Raw genomic sequence first — 19,489 nt, 5'->3', positions numbered from 1 at the left:
CTCTCGATGCATACTGGATATAGTCAGCACCGTATACACCAACATCAACCCTGGAGCACTGCTTGTTGGACAGACATCATGGACGAGAAACAACTGACAGTGAATTCGCCAATCCTATGGTACAATCTTTGCCTCTACATCTGTGGTCTACAGACCCAACAGACGTGAGATTGTGTCAAGTACAGCCGGTGAAATTCAAAATGAAGCCTGATCTATCCAATGAAGGAAGCAGGTCGAATTGGCATTACAGAAACCATTGAAGGCTTGCTAAAAGCAGGAGTATTGTGCAAAATCCGTGAGTCAGAGGATAATACACCCCTTCTACCAGTTGAAAAGAAAAATACTGGAAAATTCCGAATGGTACATGACCTTAGGGCAATAAATGCAGCGGTCTTGACACCAACACTTCCAGTACCCAATCCGCACTCAGCCCTGTCTCAGCTCTCTCCGTCTCACACCCATTTTACTTGCATTGATCTGGCTAATGCATTTTTCTGCATTCCTCTTGACCCATGTATGAAGCCATACTTTGCATTTACTTGGAATGATTACTATTCTTACAACCGACTTCCACAAGGCTTTGTTCTGTCACCAGGACTGTTCAATGATCATCTCAGACAACTTTTATCACCACTTCAACTTCCGGAAGGCGTGCTCTGAAGACAATATGTAGATGACATATTGTTGGCCACCCTTTCCGAGTCCTCATGTCTTCAAGCCACCCAGCAACTCTGTCTCATCAGAATCAGGAATCAGAATCATCTTTATTTGCCAAGTATGTCCAAAACACACAAGGAATTTGTCTCCGGTAGTTGGAGCCGCTCTAGTACAACAAACAGTCAATTTACAGAACACTTTGGGGACATAAAGACATTGACAAAAAACAATTGTGCAAAAAGATGCAGAGTCCTATAGCACTTAGAGCAGTTCGAACGACTAATATTGCAATAGTCCGGTGCAATGACCATTGTGCAAAGGGCGCTGAGACTTCAAGGAGTGTATGCGGTTTAAAGTGACGAGTAGTGCGATCATCTGGGACAATGTTGGTTGTGCAAATGTTACAGATACTCCTCAATCAGTGTGCAAATGGAGCAGATGCTACTCTGGCATGAGTGGCCAGTATATGCAAATAGTGCAGCATGGCGAGACAACTACAGTGAGTGCACGAGTAAAACATAATTGGCCCCACAGAAATGTGACAACGAACTCAAGTCAAAAAATTGCCAGCTTGTTGTAATGGAATTATAGGTTAGGTGTTTAAGAAGTTGATCGCAAGAGGGAAGAAGCTGTTGGAATGTCTACTAGTTCTATTTTGCGTTGATCGGTAGCGCCTACCTGAGGGAAGGAGCTGGAAGAGCTGGTGACCGGGGTGCAGACGGTCCGAGAGGATTTTGCACGCCCTTGTCTTAGTTCTGGCAGCGTGCAAGTCCTCAATGGTGGGTAGGGGGGTACCGACAATCCTTTCAGCAGTTTTGATTGTCCGTTGCAGTCGGAGTTTGTCCTTTTTTGTAGCAGCACCAAACCAGACTGTGATGGAAGAACACAGGACTGATTCGATGACCGCTGTATAGAACTGTCTCAGCAGCTCCGGTGGCAGGCCGTGCTTTCTCAGAAGCCGCAGGAAGTACATCCTCTGCTGGGCCTTTTTGAGGACGGAGTTGATGTTGCTCGCCCACTTCAGGTCCTGAGAGATTGTAATTCCCAGGAACTTGAAGGTCTCGACGGTTGACACAAGGCAGCTGGACAACGTGAGGGGCAGCTGTGGCGAAGGATGCCTCCTGAAGTCCACGATCATCTCTACCGTCTTGAGCGTGTTCAGCTCCAGGTTGTGTCGCCCGCACCACAGCTCCAGCCGCTCCGCTTCCTGTCGATATGCAGACTCGTCGCCGTCCTTGATGAGGCCGATGACAGTGGTGTCATCTGCAAACTTCAGGAGCTTGACAGTCGGGTTCGCTGAGGTGCAGTCGTTCGTGTAGAGAGAGAAGAGCAGCGGAGAGAGGACACAACCTTGGGGCGCCCCAGTGCTGATGCTGCGTGTGGATGAGGTGGCCTCCCCCAGCCTGACCTGCTGTGTCCTGCCCGTCAGAAAGCTGTAAATCCACTGGCAGATGGCAGGTGAGACGCTGAGCTGGAGAAGCTTGGTTGAAAGGAGTTCAGGGATGATGGTGTTGAACGCTGAGCTGAAGTCCACGAACAGGATGCTCGCGTAGGTCCCTGCACTGTCGAGGTGTTCTAGGATGAAGTGCAGTCCCATGTTGACTGCATCATCCGCAGACCTGTTCGCTTTGTAGGCAAACTGCAGGGGGTCCAGCAGGGGACCTGTGACACTCTTGAGGTGGTCCAGCACGAGACGTTCAAAGGACTTCATGACCACAGATGTCAAAGCGACAGGCCTGTAGTCATTCAGACCAGAGATTGCAGGTTTCTTGGGGACTGGAATGATGGTGGAGCGTTTGAAGCAGGATGGAACTTCGCACATTTACAAAGATCTGTTAAAGATCTGAGTGAAGACTGGAGCAAGCTGGTCCGCGCAGACTTTGAGGCAGGATGGGGACACATGGTCCGGTCCTGTTGCTTTGTTAATCTTCTGTTGTTTGAAGATGCGTCTCACATCCTGTTCATGGATGGTTAACGCAGAAGTCAGAGGTGTGGTTGTGGTCGCGGCCGGGTGGGTGTGTGGAGTGAAACTGTCCTTTTCAAATCTGGCGTTAGTAGGACTTAAGTGCTCCAAAAGCAAACTACAAATTACAAGGCCACAAGTTTCCTTTTTGGGACGCCTTATTTCATGCAAAGGCACAGGGATGTCTCCCTCACACAAAGATGACATCTTACACCATCCGAAACCTGTCAATGTCAAACAAATGCTTGTCAATGTCAAACAAATGCTCGCCTTCTTAGGACTATGCAACTACTCACGCCATCATGTCCCGGACTTTGCAGAACTTACACATCCTCTTCGCCAAATGGTTAACATTGAAGGAATGAGAAATTTGTCACATATCCTCACTTGCACCACTGAAGCAGAAAACTCTTTTGTAAACCTCAAACAGCACTTGTCCTCAGCTGCCGCATTGGCTATTCCTGACTACAACAGAATGTTTTTCCTGGATGTTTCTCCAGCAGTGTATCTGCTGCTCTTTATCAGAAGGGGGAAAGACAAATTTGTCTATATGCCTCTACGCCATTTGAAAAATACGAAAAGCGACATCCAGTATGCGCGGCGTTTGCCTCTGCGTTAGCTCGACTCATTCAAAAAAACATCACACATCGTCTTACATCATCCATTGACAGAACGCACTTCTCACAGTACAGTACAGTATGTGACAAGCCATGTTTTCACCATGACAGGAGAACGACAAAGGAAAATTGAGGTAATACTAACACAGCCACATATCCTTTTTACACATGAGGGCATTAACATGGCTGAAGGGCTTTTTGAAGGACAACCTCATTGCTGTACCCAATGAATCATAACAGATAACACACTTAGGGAAGATCTATATGACATGCCCTTGCAAAATCCTGACTTGACACTATTCACGGACGGATGTTGTTTTAAAGGAGAACAAGGGCTCCAGTCAGGGTTTGCTGTAACAAAACTAACTGATACAGGATTTGTCACCATAGAAGCGAAAAAACTAAGGGCAACAATCTGCCCAAAGAGCAGAGATAACGGCAGTAACAGCTGCTCTCCAGCTGGCCCAAGACAAAACGACCAACATTTACATTGAGTCGGCATATGCTCATGGAGTAGTACATACAGCCATGGCCGAATGGCAAAGAAATGACTTCATGACTGCAACGGGAGTCCCCATAAAACATTATCAAGAAATATTAAAATTGAAAGAAGCATTAATGATGCCCAAAGCAGTGGCAGTCTTAAAATGTAAAGGACACACTAAAAAGGATGATTTTGTATCAGCAGGAAAGGACGCAGCGGATAAAGCGGCGAAAGCAGCGGCTGGTTATCTTCCCACCTTACAACCAGTTGTAAGTGAAACAGAATTAAAAGACAGACAGGAAGTAACAGAAGAGACAGTTAAAAAATGGCAGGAACAAGGAAGTCCCGAGGAAAGGAGTATGTGGAAGTCAAAAGGGGGTGAGAGAGATGAGAAAGGTATTTGGAGAAAAGGAGGAAAATGTATACTACCTCAGAAGCAATTAAAACTGTTGATAAGCGAAGATCATGGAGCATGCCATGTAGACGTGGAAGAAACAGACAACTCCACACCTGGTGTCATCCTTTCATGAGAGCAATTGTTAAAAATGAACTACAGGATTGCAGTGTCTGTAGCAGATATAACACATGCCTCCCACGAAACCACCCCAGGGAACTCACGATCCGGACGTGACGGCACCTGGGCAGGTGGTTTCGATGGATTTTAAAGACATGATGTGTCCGGTTACAGGTATCTACTAGTGATAGTGGATTCCTTCGCCGGTTGGCCTTAAGCCTATCCCTGCAAAACAGAAACGGCAAACATAGTGGTTAAACATTTGATTCACCATTATATTGCATCTCATGGGTTCCCAAATAAAATAAGGTCTGATAATGGGACCCATTTTAAAAACAAACATTTGCAGGAAGTAGAAAAAGCCCTGGGACTGAAACACACATTTTGTTCAGTATATCACCCACAGTCCCAAGGACAAGTAGAATGAATGAATCGGAACATTAAGGAAAAAATGTCCAAAGCTTTAGCTACTTCAAATCTCAATTGGCTACCAGCCCTTCCTTTGGCTTTGATGAATGTACGAATGTCACTCAATTCAGCCAAAGGCTGGACTCCATTTGAATGTCATACTAACAGACCGTTTCCGGCTCCAACAGCTGCACTGGAGACAACAGATGTTTCCGGCCCTCCGGAGCTCAAACAACTAACGCTTGCTTTTTCGCAACTAACTGCAAAACAACCCGAAGCTCCTTTGGTAATGCATGAAAGTGAATTTGTATGGTTGAAAGTAATCAAAAGAAAGTGGTCTGAACCCCGGTGGACCGATCCTCATAAAGTGGTGGAGAGAACATCGTCTGCTGTCCGCCTACAAGGAAAGGGGGAGACGTGGTACCACCTCACCTCTACACGACCAGCAAAGACCCCATCCCGACAGATCATCATTGCCACAAGTACTGACTGCACATCAACGCCAGACCAGATCCCATCCCAGTGATGACGTCACTCATCAAAGGTTGAGATCACGGTACACGGGCAGAATAATCCCGGTGACTCAACCTACAGGTCCTGAAGATGCTGACAGCGCTCTCTAGCAACGATCCTGAAAAAACACCACCCAACAATGGCCCGCAAGTGGGACAATGTTTCAATTTGTTGTTACATCGCAACCCTTTTTATTGTATTAACTCTCTTGCCTGTTTGGTATCTTTGGATGCCTCTTGGTGCGCCCTCAAACCTAACAACAACACAGAGAAGTAAGCGAAAACTCAATTCAAGTCACTCAACTGTACCTATATCCCAGTCTATTCCCTGGATTTTAGAATGGACGTACAACCATTCAATAACTTTAATAGTTCTTGGTGCGCCCTCAAACCTAACAACAACACAGAGAAGTAAGCGAAAACTCAATTCAAGTCACTCAACTGTACCTATATCCCAGTCTATTCCCTGGATTTTAGAATGGACGTACAACCATTCAATAACTTTAATAGTGCCACCAAGCACCTCTACCGCCGTTGAAATACCAATTAGATCTCTAAAAGGGTTCAGAAACACCGTTCAGATAACAGGGGAGGGCTGGACAGGTTATTGGTGGTATATGACAGGAAACGTGCTAGATTTAAGCTGGGATTCTTTTATAACCACTCAACAAGGTAACTATTGGCCATCGGGAAAGAGCAAAGAAGCTGTCTTTTTCAAAGACAAACTCACCCTTACCAAACAAGGGGATCTACTTAAACTGACCTTTGCTCTCCCCGATGGTATGTTGCGTCCACCAAATGCAACCATTTTTAATGTGTCATGCTGGGGTTTTTTACTCTGGGCCTGGTCATCAGGACCAGACCCTCATTTTTCCGTTGTCATATGTGAAAACATATGACAATATGTGACATATGATGACATGTATGGCAGGTTGGACACTAAAGAAGGAGAAAAGGATCTATACAGGCTGGCCAGACAGAGGGATAGAGATGGGAAGGATGTGCAGCAGGTTAGGGTGATTAAGGATAGAGATGGAAATATGTTGACTGGTGCCAGCAGTGTGCTTGCTAGATGGAAAGAATACTTCGAGGAGTTGATGAATGAGGAAAATGATAGAGAAGGGAGAGTAGAAGAGGTAAGTGTGGTGGACCAGGAAGTGGCAATGATTAGAAAGGGGGAAGTTAGAAAGGCATTAAAGAGGATGAAAAATGGAAAGGCAGTTGGTCCTGATGACATTCCTGTGGAGGTATGGAAGCATCTAGGAGAGGTGGCTGTGAAGTTTTTGACCAGCTTGTTCAAAAGATTTCTAGTGCGTGAGAAGATGCCTGAGGAGTGGAGGAAAAGTGTACTGGTGCCCATTTTTAAGAACAAAGGTGATGTGCAGAGCTGTGGGAACTATAGAGGAATAAAGTTGATGAGCCACACAATGAAGTTATGGGAAAGAGTAGTGGAGGCTAGACTCAGGACAGAAGTGAGTATTTGCGATCAACAGTATGGTTTCATGCCTAGAAAGAGTACCACAGATGCATTATTTGCCTTGAGGATGTTGATGGAAAAGTACAGAGAAGGTCAGAAGGAGCTACATTGTGTCTTTGTAGATCTAGAGAAATCCTATGACAGAGTACCCAGAGAGGAACTGTGGCACTGCATGCGGAAGTCTGGAGTGGCAGAGAAGTATGTTAGAATAATACAGGACATGTACGAGGGCAGCAGAACAGCGGTGAGGTGTGCTGTAGGTGTGACAGTAGAATTTAAGGTGGACGTGGGACTGCATCAGGGATCAGCCCTGAGCCCCTTCCTTTTTGCAGTGGTGATGGATAGGCTGACAGATGAGGTTAGACTGGAATCCCCGTGGACCATGATGTTTGCAGATGACATTGTGATCTGCAGTGAAAGCAGGGAGCAGCTGGAGGAACAGTTAGAAAGATGGAGGCATGCACTGGAAAGAAGAGGAATGAAGATTAGCCGAAGTAAAACAGAATATATGTGCATGAATGAGGGGCCTAGTGGGGGAAGAATGAGGCTACAGGGAGAAGCGATAGCAAGGGTGGAGGACTTTAAATACTTGGGGTCAACCGTCCAGAGCAATGGTGAGTGTGGTCAGGAAGTGAAGAAACGGGTCAAAGCAGGTTGGAACGGGTGGAGGAAGGTGTCAGGTGTGTTATGTGACAGAAGAGTCTCTGCTCGGATGAAGGGCAAAGTTTATAAAACAGTAGTGAGGCCAGCCATGATGTATGGATTAGAGACAGTGGCACTGAAGAGACAACAGGAAGCAGAGGTGGAGGTGGCGGAAATGAAGATGTTGAGGTTCGCTCTTGGAGTGACCAGGTTGGATAAAATTAGAAATGAGCTCATCAGAGGGACAGTCAAGGTTCGATGTTTTGGAGACAAAGTTAGAGAGCGCAGACTTCAATGGTTTGGACACGTCCAGAGGAGAAATAGTGAGTATATTGGAAGAAGGATGATGAGGATGGAGCTGCCAGGCAAGAGAGCTCGAGGAAGACCAAAGAGAAGGTTGATGGATGCCGTGAGGGAAGACATGATGGCAGTTGGTGTTCGAGAGGAGGATGCAGGAGATAGGCTTACATGGAAAAGGATGACGCGCTGTGGCGACCCCTAACGGGACAAGCCGAAAGGAAAAGAAGAAGAAGATATGTGAAAACACTACTATGGGACAACTAGATCAGCCCATATTAAATAATTGTATGCGAACTATCAAGGTGAAGGCCATCACTGTACCCATAAATAGCACGGATGGTTTGTTTCGAGTTACCACAGGCGTAACAGGAAACAGCAACAATTGGCTATTATTAACTGAGGAAGCGGCAAAGAAAAGGTTTCGACCACTTTTGCGAAATTAAGGTTCGGACACTTTTATTTGGCTATTAAGCAAGTGTCTTTGAAGAATAAGTATCGAGTGGTTTTGATAAATTAAGGTTCGAGTACAAGACCCCACTCTCCCAGCTAATTATCGGCCCTTATAACTGATGAATGTCTTTATAAAGATTATCTTGAAAGCCCTTGTAGCGAGACTTGAAAAGGTACTCCTGTCAATAATCCACTATGACCAGACAGATTTCATTAAAGGTAGAGGTTCCACGAATAATGTCAGACGTCTGTTAAATTTAAATAAGCATGTCACAGCGTAAAAATCTGAATGCAATCATCAAGTCCCTTGATGCAGAGAAAGCTTTTGATAAAAGTTAACTGGGCTTTCCTGTTTGCAGTACTTCGCAAATTTGGCTTTGAAGACTCATTTATACATTAGATAGAAACATACAACTCGCCGAAAGCGACATTGGATTACATCACAAAGTTTTACTTTACAAAGAGGAACCAGACAAGGATGTCCACTCTCGCCAATCCTATTTGCAATGTTCACCGAACCTTTTGCTACTGCTATCTGTCAGAATGCTTATATTAATGGTATCTGCTCGCTAGTGACCGAACACATAATCAATCTGTATGCTGATGATATTCATCTTACTCTTATCAACTGGATAAAATCAACAATACTTCCAATAACAGCAAACTCATGGAATCCTGGTTTTAATATTTCGCCAAAAATCACAGAGCTAACCAATCTAAATTACACACCACTTCTGGGAAAAATGTCAGCTGACTTTAGGCGCTGGAATAACTTAACTATCACTACTGGGAAGAATTGCCACAATAAAAATGAAAACCTTACCTCAAATAAATGATTTATTCTCAATGGTTCCATTTAAGACCACATTGAAATGGTTTCAAACATGAGATTCTGCTTTAGTAAATTTTTATTCAAAAAATAAGAAAAATAGATTGTTAATCCACTCAGGAGGGAGGCCTAAATGCTCCCAACTTTAAACACTGTTATTTACCTCACCAATTACAATACCTCATCAAATGAATGCACCACAATGAGGAGCATCATTCTTGGCTAGAATTGGAGCAGGAAGACTGCATCATCATCAAACAACCAAAACTCCCATTTATTTCCATTTAAGTCTTAAACGCCATAAATGCTTCAAGAACCCAATAATCACATCCACCTTAATGGCTTGTTGGCAAAGTTTAGAATCTACAGAATCTCAGTTTCCAGTATGCGCTCCCTAATCTGTCAATCCATATTTCGAAATTAACAATATTCCTATTCCTTTTAGCACATGGGAACAACATGGAATTGACCACCTACAACAACTATTTAACGATAATGTTTTTCAGACTTGTGATGAACTGTTCCAAGAATTCCAAATAACAAGACAGAAACTTTCTTTAATAAATTATCCATCCATCCATTTTATGAGCCGCTTCTCCTCACTAGGGTCGTGGGCGTGCTGGAGCCTATCCCAGCTGTCATCGGGCAGGAGGCGGGGTACACCCTGAACTGGTTGCCAGCCAATTGCAGGGCACATACAAACAAACAACCATTCGCACTCACATTCACACCTACGGGCAATTTAAAGTCTCCAATTAATGCATGTTTTTGGGATGTGGGAGGAAACTGGAGTGGCCGGAAAAAACCCACGCAGGCACGGGGAGAACATGCAAACTCCACACAGGCGGGACCGGGGATTGAACACCGGTCCTCAGAACTGTGAGGCTTGACGCTCTAACCAGTCGGCCACCGTGCCACCACAATAAATTAAAAGCAGCAATAAAAAAATTAATACCAACAGTCCAGAGCACCCTCGAACTTCTGGAGTTTATCAAGCAAATAATGAAGCTTCTTCCGCAAACGAAAAAAAATATCTCAAAACTTTGTAAATTAATTTCATGGACTAAATCAATGCACTTGCCAATGCCTAAATGGGAAGAATGTACGCAACCGGTAAGGATACAGGTATTTACCAATACATTGAGAATGACAAAAACACAAATTTACAGTTTATACAATCTAAAGGAGAGATACTAAGAGATATACTAAAACCACAGTGGCATCTTAAAAACTCCACTGTGACACAGTAAAACTGTTCCGGCATACAAGGGATACAGATCCTCCATTCTGCTTGACCCTCCATTCTGCTTGACCTAACAACCGAACAGGACAATAAATCTGACGCATGGTGGAGGTAATGTCATGGCTTGGGCTTGCATGGCTGCTTCTGGAACGTGCACACTATTCTTTGCAGAATGAATTCCGAAGTCTACAAAACCATTTTGTCTGGCAATTTACAGAAAAATACATCCTAACTAATCGGGAGAAGCTTCATCATGCAACAACACACTGACCCGAAACACACTGCCAACATAACAAAGGACTTCATCAGGGGAAAAAAAGTGGAACGTCTGAGACTGGCCACGTCACGTAACGAAATAGAGCAAGCATTTTACATCCTGAAGAGGAGACTGAAGGGAGAAACCTCCAGGAACAAACAAGAACTGAAGGAGGCTGCAGTAAAGGCCTGAAAAAGCTTTTCAAATGAAGAATGCAACAGTCTGGCGAAGTCAATGGGCCACAAGCTTGCAGTTATTGCAAGTCAGGGAGTGAACCTTTGTCTCATGTTCATCTTTTCATCTGAAACCCAAATGTCTTCAGTATTCAACAAAAACAAAGGAATTGAACTTGCCGTTCCAATACTTTTGGAGGGGGCTGTATCTTCAAACAACAAAAGATCAACAAAGCGGCAGGCCCAAACCTTGTGTCCCCATCCTGGCTCAAAGTCTGGACAGACTAGCTCGCTGCAGTCTTCAGAGATCTTCAATAGATCTCTGGAACTGTGTGAAGTACCATCCTGTTTCAAATGCTCCACCATCATCCCAGTCCCCAAGAAACCTGCAATCTTGGGTCTGAATGACTACAAGCCTGTTGCCCTGACATCTGTGGTCATGAAGTCCTTTGAACGCCTCATGCAAGACCACCTCACCTCAAGAGCATTACAGGTCCCCTGCTGAACCCCCTGAAGTTAGCTGTTGAATAAATTGTACAAAGTTATCATTTACTTGCTGGCTTGCATTAGTATTATGGACGATTTTGATGGTTGCTTGCTGACCGTGGGGGAAAGGAAGATGTCTCGCCTTTGGGAAGATGACTCAGCGGGGGGAATCGTCAGAGGGGCGCCTTGACCAAGGACACGTGGCCCGGTGTTGGTCTAATTCACCTTGAAACCCTCCCCTTAGTGTGTTATGTCTTGTAACTTAGTATGTTATGTCTTGTAACTTATACCTCCCTATTTCAAATAAATACAGGAGCAACGGGGGAGATTGTTTAGAGCGTGATAGGAGAATGAAATTGAACAATCTCCCACATGTTCTCCTCATGAGCAAAAAGAAACAAGCGTCTTCATTTCTTTGTGTCTATTTTTTATAGGTCTCGGGCGAGATCCACAGGATTCAAGACGACTTTGGTGAGTTAAATTTAATTTAAAAAAAAAGGATTGAAGAGTGAGTGAATTGCGTGACAAAAGCCTGCGGCAGAATAAACCTTGTTTAATACTAGTCACTGGCAAGTAAAAGAGGGACGGCGGAGTCCGAGAAATTCCGCGAGGACGGCGGAGTCCTGTACGTACTTAAATTCCGTGTTTGTTAAAACGTTAACTAGTATCGTGTGAATGTGTAAAGGTACAAATGTAGAAGACAGGATTGTAAGTGACAACTGGGTTTGGAAGCAGATGCAAGAATCCTCCGCCCCGTGTTGGGTAGAAGTTTGAGGATTACCAAAACCCAGACGTTCATTGTCACCCTGTCATTTTGAATAAAGTCAGTATTTAGGTCACTCTAGGTGCAAATAAACTGACTTCCAAATTCACAAAATGAGAAAAAATAACAGTAAAACGGATCCAAAAAAACGCTTAACGTGTAAAGACTGGAAATATGTTCAACTCCAAAACCCTTCCAAAATAAAACATTTAAACACATGGATAACCAAATACGGTTTCGCTGCCCAGCTAAATTCGCAAAAATTGGTTCAACTTCGAGACGAAATAAAATGTCGACACAAAAATAATATATCAAAAATAGAAAGAGGGCTATGACGACTTATTCTTCTGGCTAAACATGGCGTCCAAAAGAGAAAAAGGAAGTAAGAAAAATAAGGACTTAGAAAGTAAACAGAAAAGGCAGGCAGGTAGGGACAAAGAAATGTTGTTTCAAAGACAGGAAGATGACGAGACAGGACAAGTAGTAAGAGTAAGCGAGAAAAAGATGGTTGTGAAAAGAATGAGGAAACAAAGGCATCAGCACCCTTGTACCCATATTTGCCACCTCATGAACTTCCTCCAACTTATGAGTCAACTCATGAGTCAGAACCTCAACGGGTTTTATGATCAGGAGGGTCAAAAATGAATTGGTCTAAAACTATGGGAGGAACATTGTCTACCATTCCCAAAATAAAAAAATATAGCCACAGACGAGAGAGACATGGATTTATATCCAATGAGGTGGCAAATCCAAACGTCCAAGAGGACCAAAAAGAAACTATTTTGGTCTATAGGACCTGGACTAATGAGGATGTGAAAAAGGCCGTAGCCGGCATCACACCCTACAAAGTAGACATTGATATGAGAAAATGTTACGACATGCGACACCTGCTAAAATTATTGTACATTATCTGTACTCAGACAATGAAGCAAAAGTCGGGGGAGAAATTATTTTACCAGACAAATTAAAGGAACTGTATAAAAATACAAGTGTCCCACACATTTCATTGTTTCATTTCATTTGAGGGCAAAAAGCATACATTTACTAGATTACCACAAGGTTACTGTGAAAGTCCAACCATTTATTCACAAGTAATGACAACAAGCATGTCTAAATTCACTCCCCCAGGAGGGAGCCAAATTTTACTGTATGTCGATGATGTTCTCCTGGCATCTCCAGATGGAGACATGCATCAAAGATTCATTGGCCTTACTGCATCATCTAGCAGAAGTGGGACATAAAGTTAGCAAAAATAAATTACAATTGTGTAAAAGGCAAGTCAAATATCTAGGCCATAATTTAAGTGTAGGAGGAAAGACTATATTAGAAGACAGGAAAACTATAGTCTTTTAAAAGCCCCTAAATCACAGATGAAGAAACAGATGTCATTTTTAAGTCTGACAAATTATTGTAGCGCATGGATTCCAAACTATGCAGAAATTGTTGCACCATTGTCAAAATTAATGTATGAAGACAACCTTAAGATGACATCACCTGTTCAATGGAATACAGAGGCAGAAAAGGCCTTCTGTGACATTAAACAACATTTGGTGTACAGTACGGCGCTGGCCCTTCCAAATTTAATGATAAACCATTTATTCAAATGGTAGATTCTAAAAGCTATTACATGACCTCCGTACTTACACAAGACCAATAGATTATTTTTCAACTAAATTGGACAGCATTACCGCATTGTGTCAAAGCAGTTGTGGCAGCCTCGATGGCAGTGGAGAGCAGTTCCACAATTGTGTTATTTCATCCATTAACTCTTAAGGTCCCACATACAGTGTCTGCTCTCCTATTGCAAACGAATATGGCGTTTTTATTACCTGCAAGACATTTATCTTGCATGGCCATCTTGCAGTCACAACCACATTTGACTGTTGAGCGATGCACAACCTTAAACCCAGCCACACTAATACCCTTACCAGATGAAGGCATGCAGCATGATTGTCAGGAATTGGCTGAACAAGGTGCTGAATTAGTAGCATTAACTGAGGTATGCAAACTAATGATAAATAAAGATGTTGCACTCTATACTGATAGCCAATATGCATATTCCACAACAAGAATGCAATTATTGGGAAAAACAAGGTGCAAAACTACAAAATGAAATTTATATTAGCACAGAAGGGAAATAAATACTTCCAAAAAAGCGTCTTCATTCCTTTGTGTCTATTTTTTATAGGTGTTGGGCGAGATAGATCCAACATTAGCCTACCGAACAAACAGGTCTGTGGATGACACAGTCAACTTGGGACTGTATTTCATTCATCCTAGAACACCTCAACAGCGGGGGGGACCTCCGCGAGGATCCTGTTTAAGGACTTCAGCTCTGCGTTCAACACCATCATCTCCGAACTCCTCTCCTCCAAGCTTCTCCAGCTCAGCGTCTCGCCTGCCATCTGGCAGTGGATTTACAGCTTCCTGATGGGCAGGACACAACAGGTGAGGCTGGAGGACACCACCTCATCCTCATGCACCACCAGCACCGGGGCGCCCCAAGGATGTGTCCTCTCTCCACTGCTCCTCTCTCTACACTGGAGCAGACACGCAATCAGGTAGATGGCACCAGCAACACCCAACCTCTGGTAGTTCTGCATTCCTGCCTACTGCCCCGTTGAGCCAGACGGTCACAAGAAGCCTGGTTTATGTCACCCGGACCTGAAACTAACCGGAAACTAATTAACAGCTCCCCTAGAAAGTCATCAAAGACCCCTTGGTGCGCAGAACCAAGATACCAACCAAAGGTTTGGCAAACCCGCTGTTCAAAGCAATTAAAAATAAAGTTAAAAAAAAACATTTGCTCCTCTGAAATGCATGCAAGGCGCTGGCAAGTGCTCGATCTGGGACAATTGATGGAACATAAGTGACACCCGCTGGCGGTGGAGGTTTACTGCAAGCCACAAGCTGTGACAGAGATTTCACCGGATTTGAATGTCTGTTTGATATTTTACGAACTTTGCATGAATGCACCCAGCATACATCATGACACCAATGTCACTAATGATTGTTTGCCACAGGTCTGATGTCAAATCTGTGTCTACTGAATCAGATGAGATGTTTCACCTCACAAGACGAATGTCACATCACAAATATTAAGTGCTTTTTAGCCACCACATAAAATGTAAACACTCATTGCATAGATTAACCAGTGTGTGCGTGACAATGCAGGAGCTGGGAATGAATTAGTCTTTTATTTCCACTTGTTTAAAACCATAAATAATCCTAGGATGAAAATGAATACTAAAATACTGGCTTTCTTTTGGTCCCTGGGCCACCCCCTCTCTTTCCTGTACATAAAAGGCAGAATCCCCCTTGTTCTGCTCTAGTTTCGTTTTCTCCAGCCTCTCTCGTTTTTTTCAACCTGCCGAAGAAAATGGCGCGCATCTAGGGCTCTCTCATCCCGAGGCGGCGGAGACCGGGCCGACGAGCGCGGAGGGCAGAAGCACTCTACTGCGGCCCGAAACTACACCTTTGTGTGTGTGGGGTAGCTTTCGGAAAAAAGATCCGTCCGGAAGGAATTGCGGCGCAAGTTTCCTCTGAGTCACCACGGCGCTTCGGCCACCCTACCCCTGCTGTTATCTGTTTTTCCTTTTTCTTCAAATACACCTGTTCGGCGACCCAGCCGAGCCATCTGGAAGACTGACCAGCCCGCCTAAATTATTTTCTACACGTGAGTACAGCGTGTGGTTTCCGGAGTACAAATTGGTGCATAATTGGATTATAATAAACGGTAACAGAAGTTCGCAACTCTCACATTGTGACTGTGCATCACAAGTTCAGTCATTCACCCTACATTTTGTTCTTTATGTACGTTTACTTTTAATCTTTGTAGTCCAGTCCCTCTGCATTGTTTCCCTGTAGTTTCCCCCCTTAGATATAATGAAATATTTGATAAAATTCCACTTTGTGTCGTTTTTGTGTGTTTGAGTGAAACAGTGAAACCGATGAAATCGAGAACTTGTATTTCATTCCTGTAGCAACCTTCAGATTATGAGACCAAGGTTTGTCGTCACCTTTCCTAAAATGTACTAATATAAAAAGAGACGTGTTTCCTCTTTACGAGACAAAAATAGTTTGATTATAAACGTAAATACACCGGAAACCAATATACGCTACAACACAACTGACTGCACCTCAATGCGCCCGGCTGTCAAACTCCTGGAGTTTGCAGACAATACCACAGTCATCGGCCTCATCAAAGACAGTGACAAGTCTGCATATCGACAAGAAGTGGAGCGACTGGAACTGTGGTGTGGCTGACACAACCTGGAGCTGAACACACTCGAGACTGTAGAGATGATCGTGGACTTCAGGAGCATTCCTTCGCCACAGCGCCCCCACACGCTGTCCAATGGCCCTGTGTCAACCGTCGAGACCTTCAAGTTCCTGGGAATTACTGTCTCTCAAGACCTGAAGTGGGAGAGCAACATCAACTCCATCCTCAAAAAAGCCCAGCAGAGGATGAACTTCCTGCGGCTTCTGAGGAAGCTCGGCTTGCCACAGGAGCTGCTGAGGCAGCTCTATACAGCCGTCATCAAATCAGTCCTGTGTTCATCCATCACAGTCTGGTTTTTCATGCTGCCACGAAAAAGGACATGCTCCGACTGCAACGGACAATCAAAACTGCTGAAAATATTGTCGGTACCCCCCTATCTACCCTTCCTTCCCTCAGGCAGGCGCTAAGGAACAATGTAAACTAAAACTAGCAGACATTGCGACAGCTTGCTCCCTCTTGTCATTAACTTCTGAAACTTAACGTTAACTTACAATTCCATTGTAACATGCTGCCAACTTTGTCTTGAGATTCTTGTCACATCTCTGTCGGGCCAACTATACATTATTCGTGCATTCGCTGTAGTAGTTTTGCCACTCTGCACTATTTGCATATCTGTTGTTGACCAATACTGGCCACTCATGCGCTTGAGAAGTATCTGCACCATTTGCACAATGGTCACCTTACCAGACTATTGCTCTATTTGTCATTTCATACTGCTCTAAATTGCAAGAGGACTCTGCATCATTTGCAGAGTCAAAAAAGTGCATTTGTCAAAAAAAAAAAAAGTATCGGCATTACCACATTACTGGTAACCTTTCATTGCTCAGTGACCTCCGAAGGAGCTCCTACTCCTGAAGTTCTGGACACACAAGACGACGTCGTGTCCAGATGGATGAATTACTGATGAAGAATATACAGTGTCTTTTCTCTTCGCATGTTACGGGATGTGTCTTTTTCCCTCCTCAAATCAATATATGTGGAGGTTTTTGGCCTGTCATTAGTAGATCAAGTAGCCGCAGGATTTGAATACACATTTTGTTGGTGATGTACTATAAATAAAAACACAGATAGAATTAATTACATACATTACAATGTGCAACGCTTAGGAAATTGGACACAAAGCGGATTTGAAGCGGTACATGGTCACCTGGCTGCCACCTCTCTGATGGCTTTCCAAAATTGCATAGCTTTAGATATGCTCCTGGCAGAAAAAGGAGGCGTATGCTCCATGTTTGGCGAACAATGTTGCACTTTTATTCCTAATAACACAGCTTCTGATGGCAGCCTAATCTCTGCAATTGAAGGGCTCAGAACATTAAACAAAAAGATGACAGAACATTTAGGGGTAGATACTTCTATTTGGGACAATTGGATGGGTGTTTTTGGACGTTATAAGGCTCTGGTATCTTCTATTTTTATTTCTATTGCTGTGTTTGCTGCTTTTCTCACAATATGTGGATGTTGTTGCATTCCTTGCTTGCGCTCCCTTAGCCAGCGACTCATTACAGCAGCTATCGAAAAGAGATGTTAATAACCCCGCCCAGATGATGCCACTCTTGTCTTCAGGGGATTCACCTGAGAGGCTCGATGACCCCGCGGGCATATTTTTGTTATCGTACGTTCTCTTACATGCTATTTAACATATCCTGGTGTCGGACTCTTTCGAGTCCGAAAGGGGAATTGAAGGCCCTCGCACGTGATCTACTGATGTCATGATCATACATAGACTTATTTGTGCTCTGTTAAGTTGTGTAACCTAACCTCAGTCGCAAAATGTTCTGATAATCACGTAACTGTGAAAACTACGTCAACCGCAGAACAGCATGTTTTGTGCCAAGAAGAGATATTGCTGTGACCTTGGATCCACCCTGCTCAAGCTTTAAACACCGCCCTGAACACTGTATATAATCTCGCACTGAACGCTGAAACAGCGCACATTTGAGCTCATTTGAGCAGCTGCAGCCTTTGCCTGTAGCACATTTGTGCCCAGAATATTCTGCAATAAAGATCTTAAAGAAGTTCATTTCCAGTCTCTGATTCGGACCCCAACATTCTCATCATCCGAAATTCAACGAACACGCGAAGGACTGGCGGAGAAAACATTCTTCAACAGGCTCTTCAAGTTGATTGGCTATGAGGTGTAAACACCTCAAGAGAGGGACTGTTAAAATTTGATGTTTATTTTGTTCCCGTATTCTATTTTGATTTGATGAATTTTAATGCCTGCTTGCAAGCTACATTCTTTAATGTATTCATCTGCCTTAGTGTTATCCCAAGTACTTTGTTAAGGTAAAGTGACGTGACTCAGTCACGTCAAGAGAGGGACCTACAAAAACTCCGCGTTTTGGGGGCAATATATATTCTTATTTTATCATATACAATGTGCATCTTATGTGATGTTATCTTTGTAACCGAGTTACCTGTCTCTCATTCACCTACAAAAAAAATGTTAAAATGTTAAGGCCTCAAATGCAAGCTTATGAAACCTGTTGCAACAAATGCAAGCTGATGAAACCTTATGCAACAAAGGCGAAAACAACAACGTTGTGGTCATGTAACAGAGGCGAAAACAACAAAGTCGTGGTCATGCAACAAAGGTGAAGACAACAAAGTTGTAGTTACGCAACAGAAGCGGGAACTTTCCCTATATAAGCGAGAGAGACGTAGCTCGGGGCTTGAACTGCAAGATCCACTGCAAGTGGTGACCGGCATACAAGACAGAAGCTTCTGTAAGTCTGGTTTTGTCTATGGAATAAAATTCTGTGCTAAACTCTCACCAACTCGCCTTGCTGATGAACTCCGATTCTCTTGAACACAACCGGGAACGAGACGTCCCTCCAGAGGCGCCTAGGGCGACCCTTTCAGCATTAATAGTGCCTTCAGAGATGTGTAAGTTACCCATGCCATTGGCTCTAACACAGCCCCATACCATCACAGGCTTTTTAACTTTGCGGATGGTTCTTTTCCTCTTTGGCCTGGAAGACATGACGTCCACAGTTTCCAAAAACAATTTGAACAAAAAAAAAACCAAATTTTGAAATGTGGACTTGTCGGACCACAGAACACTTTTCCACTTTGCTTCAGTCCCATCTTAGATGAGAGGCGTTTCTGGGTGTTGTTGATAAATGGCTTTTGCTTTGCATAGCAGCGTTTCAAGTTGCACTTACGGATGTAGCACCGCACTGTATTTACTGACATTGGTTTTCTGAAGTGTTCCTGAGCCGATGTGGTGATATCCTTTGCACATTGATGTCGGTTTTTGATGCATTCCCCACCTGAGGATCATGGGCATTCAATGTTGGTTTTCGGCCTTGCCGCTTACATGTAGTGATTTCCCCAGATTCTCTGAACCTTTTGATGATATTATGGACCGTAGATGATGAAATCCCTAAATTCCTTGCAATTGTACCTTAAGGAACATTGTCCTTAAACT

The 19,489-nt window shown here is 43.7% G+C and overlaps 1 long non-coding RNA gene and 1 pseudogene across 2 annotated transcripts in view; both read left to right on the top strand.

The window, feature by feature from the left end:
• Nucleotides 1–219: 219 nt before the first annotated feature.
• LOC133414095 (uncharacterized) lies at nucleotides 220–4,251 on the top strand (annotated as a pseudogene).
• Nucleotides 4,252–15,155: 10,904 nt separating this feature from the next.
• LOC133414181 (uncharacterized) overlaps nucleotides 15,156–19,489 on the top strand; it is a 42,285-nt gene continuing 37,951 nt past the window's right edge. The window contains exon 1 of one of the 2 annotated variants that reach the window (XR_009769958.1): nucleotides 15,156–15,450. This is a non-coding gene — a long non-coding RNA (uncharacterized LOC133414181). Of the gene's footprint in view, nucleotides 15,451–18,732; nucleotides 18,786–19,489 lie in introns of those variants that run through there. The other variant, XR_009769959.1, reaches the window with a different exon arrangement.

This window comes from Phycodurus eques, chromosome 15, assembly GCF_024500275.1.
Source record: "Phycodurus eques isolate BA_2022a chromosome 15, UOR_Pequ_1.1, whole genome shotgun sequence".
In the NCBI taxonomy this organism is placed as follows: domain Eukaryota; kingdom Metazoa; phylum Chordata; class Actinopteri; order Syngnathiformes; family Syngnathidae; genus Phycodurus; species Phycodurus eques.
The sequence above is the reverse complement of the archived record's forward strand: the minus strand, read 5'-3'. Positions and strand labels throughout refer to the sequence as shown.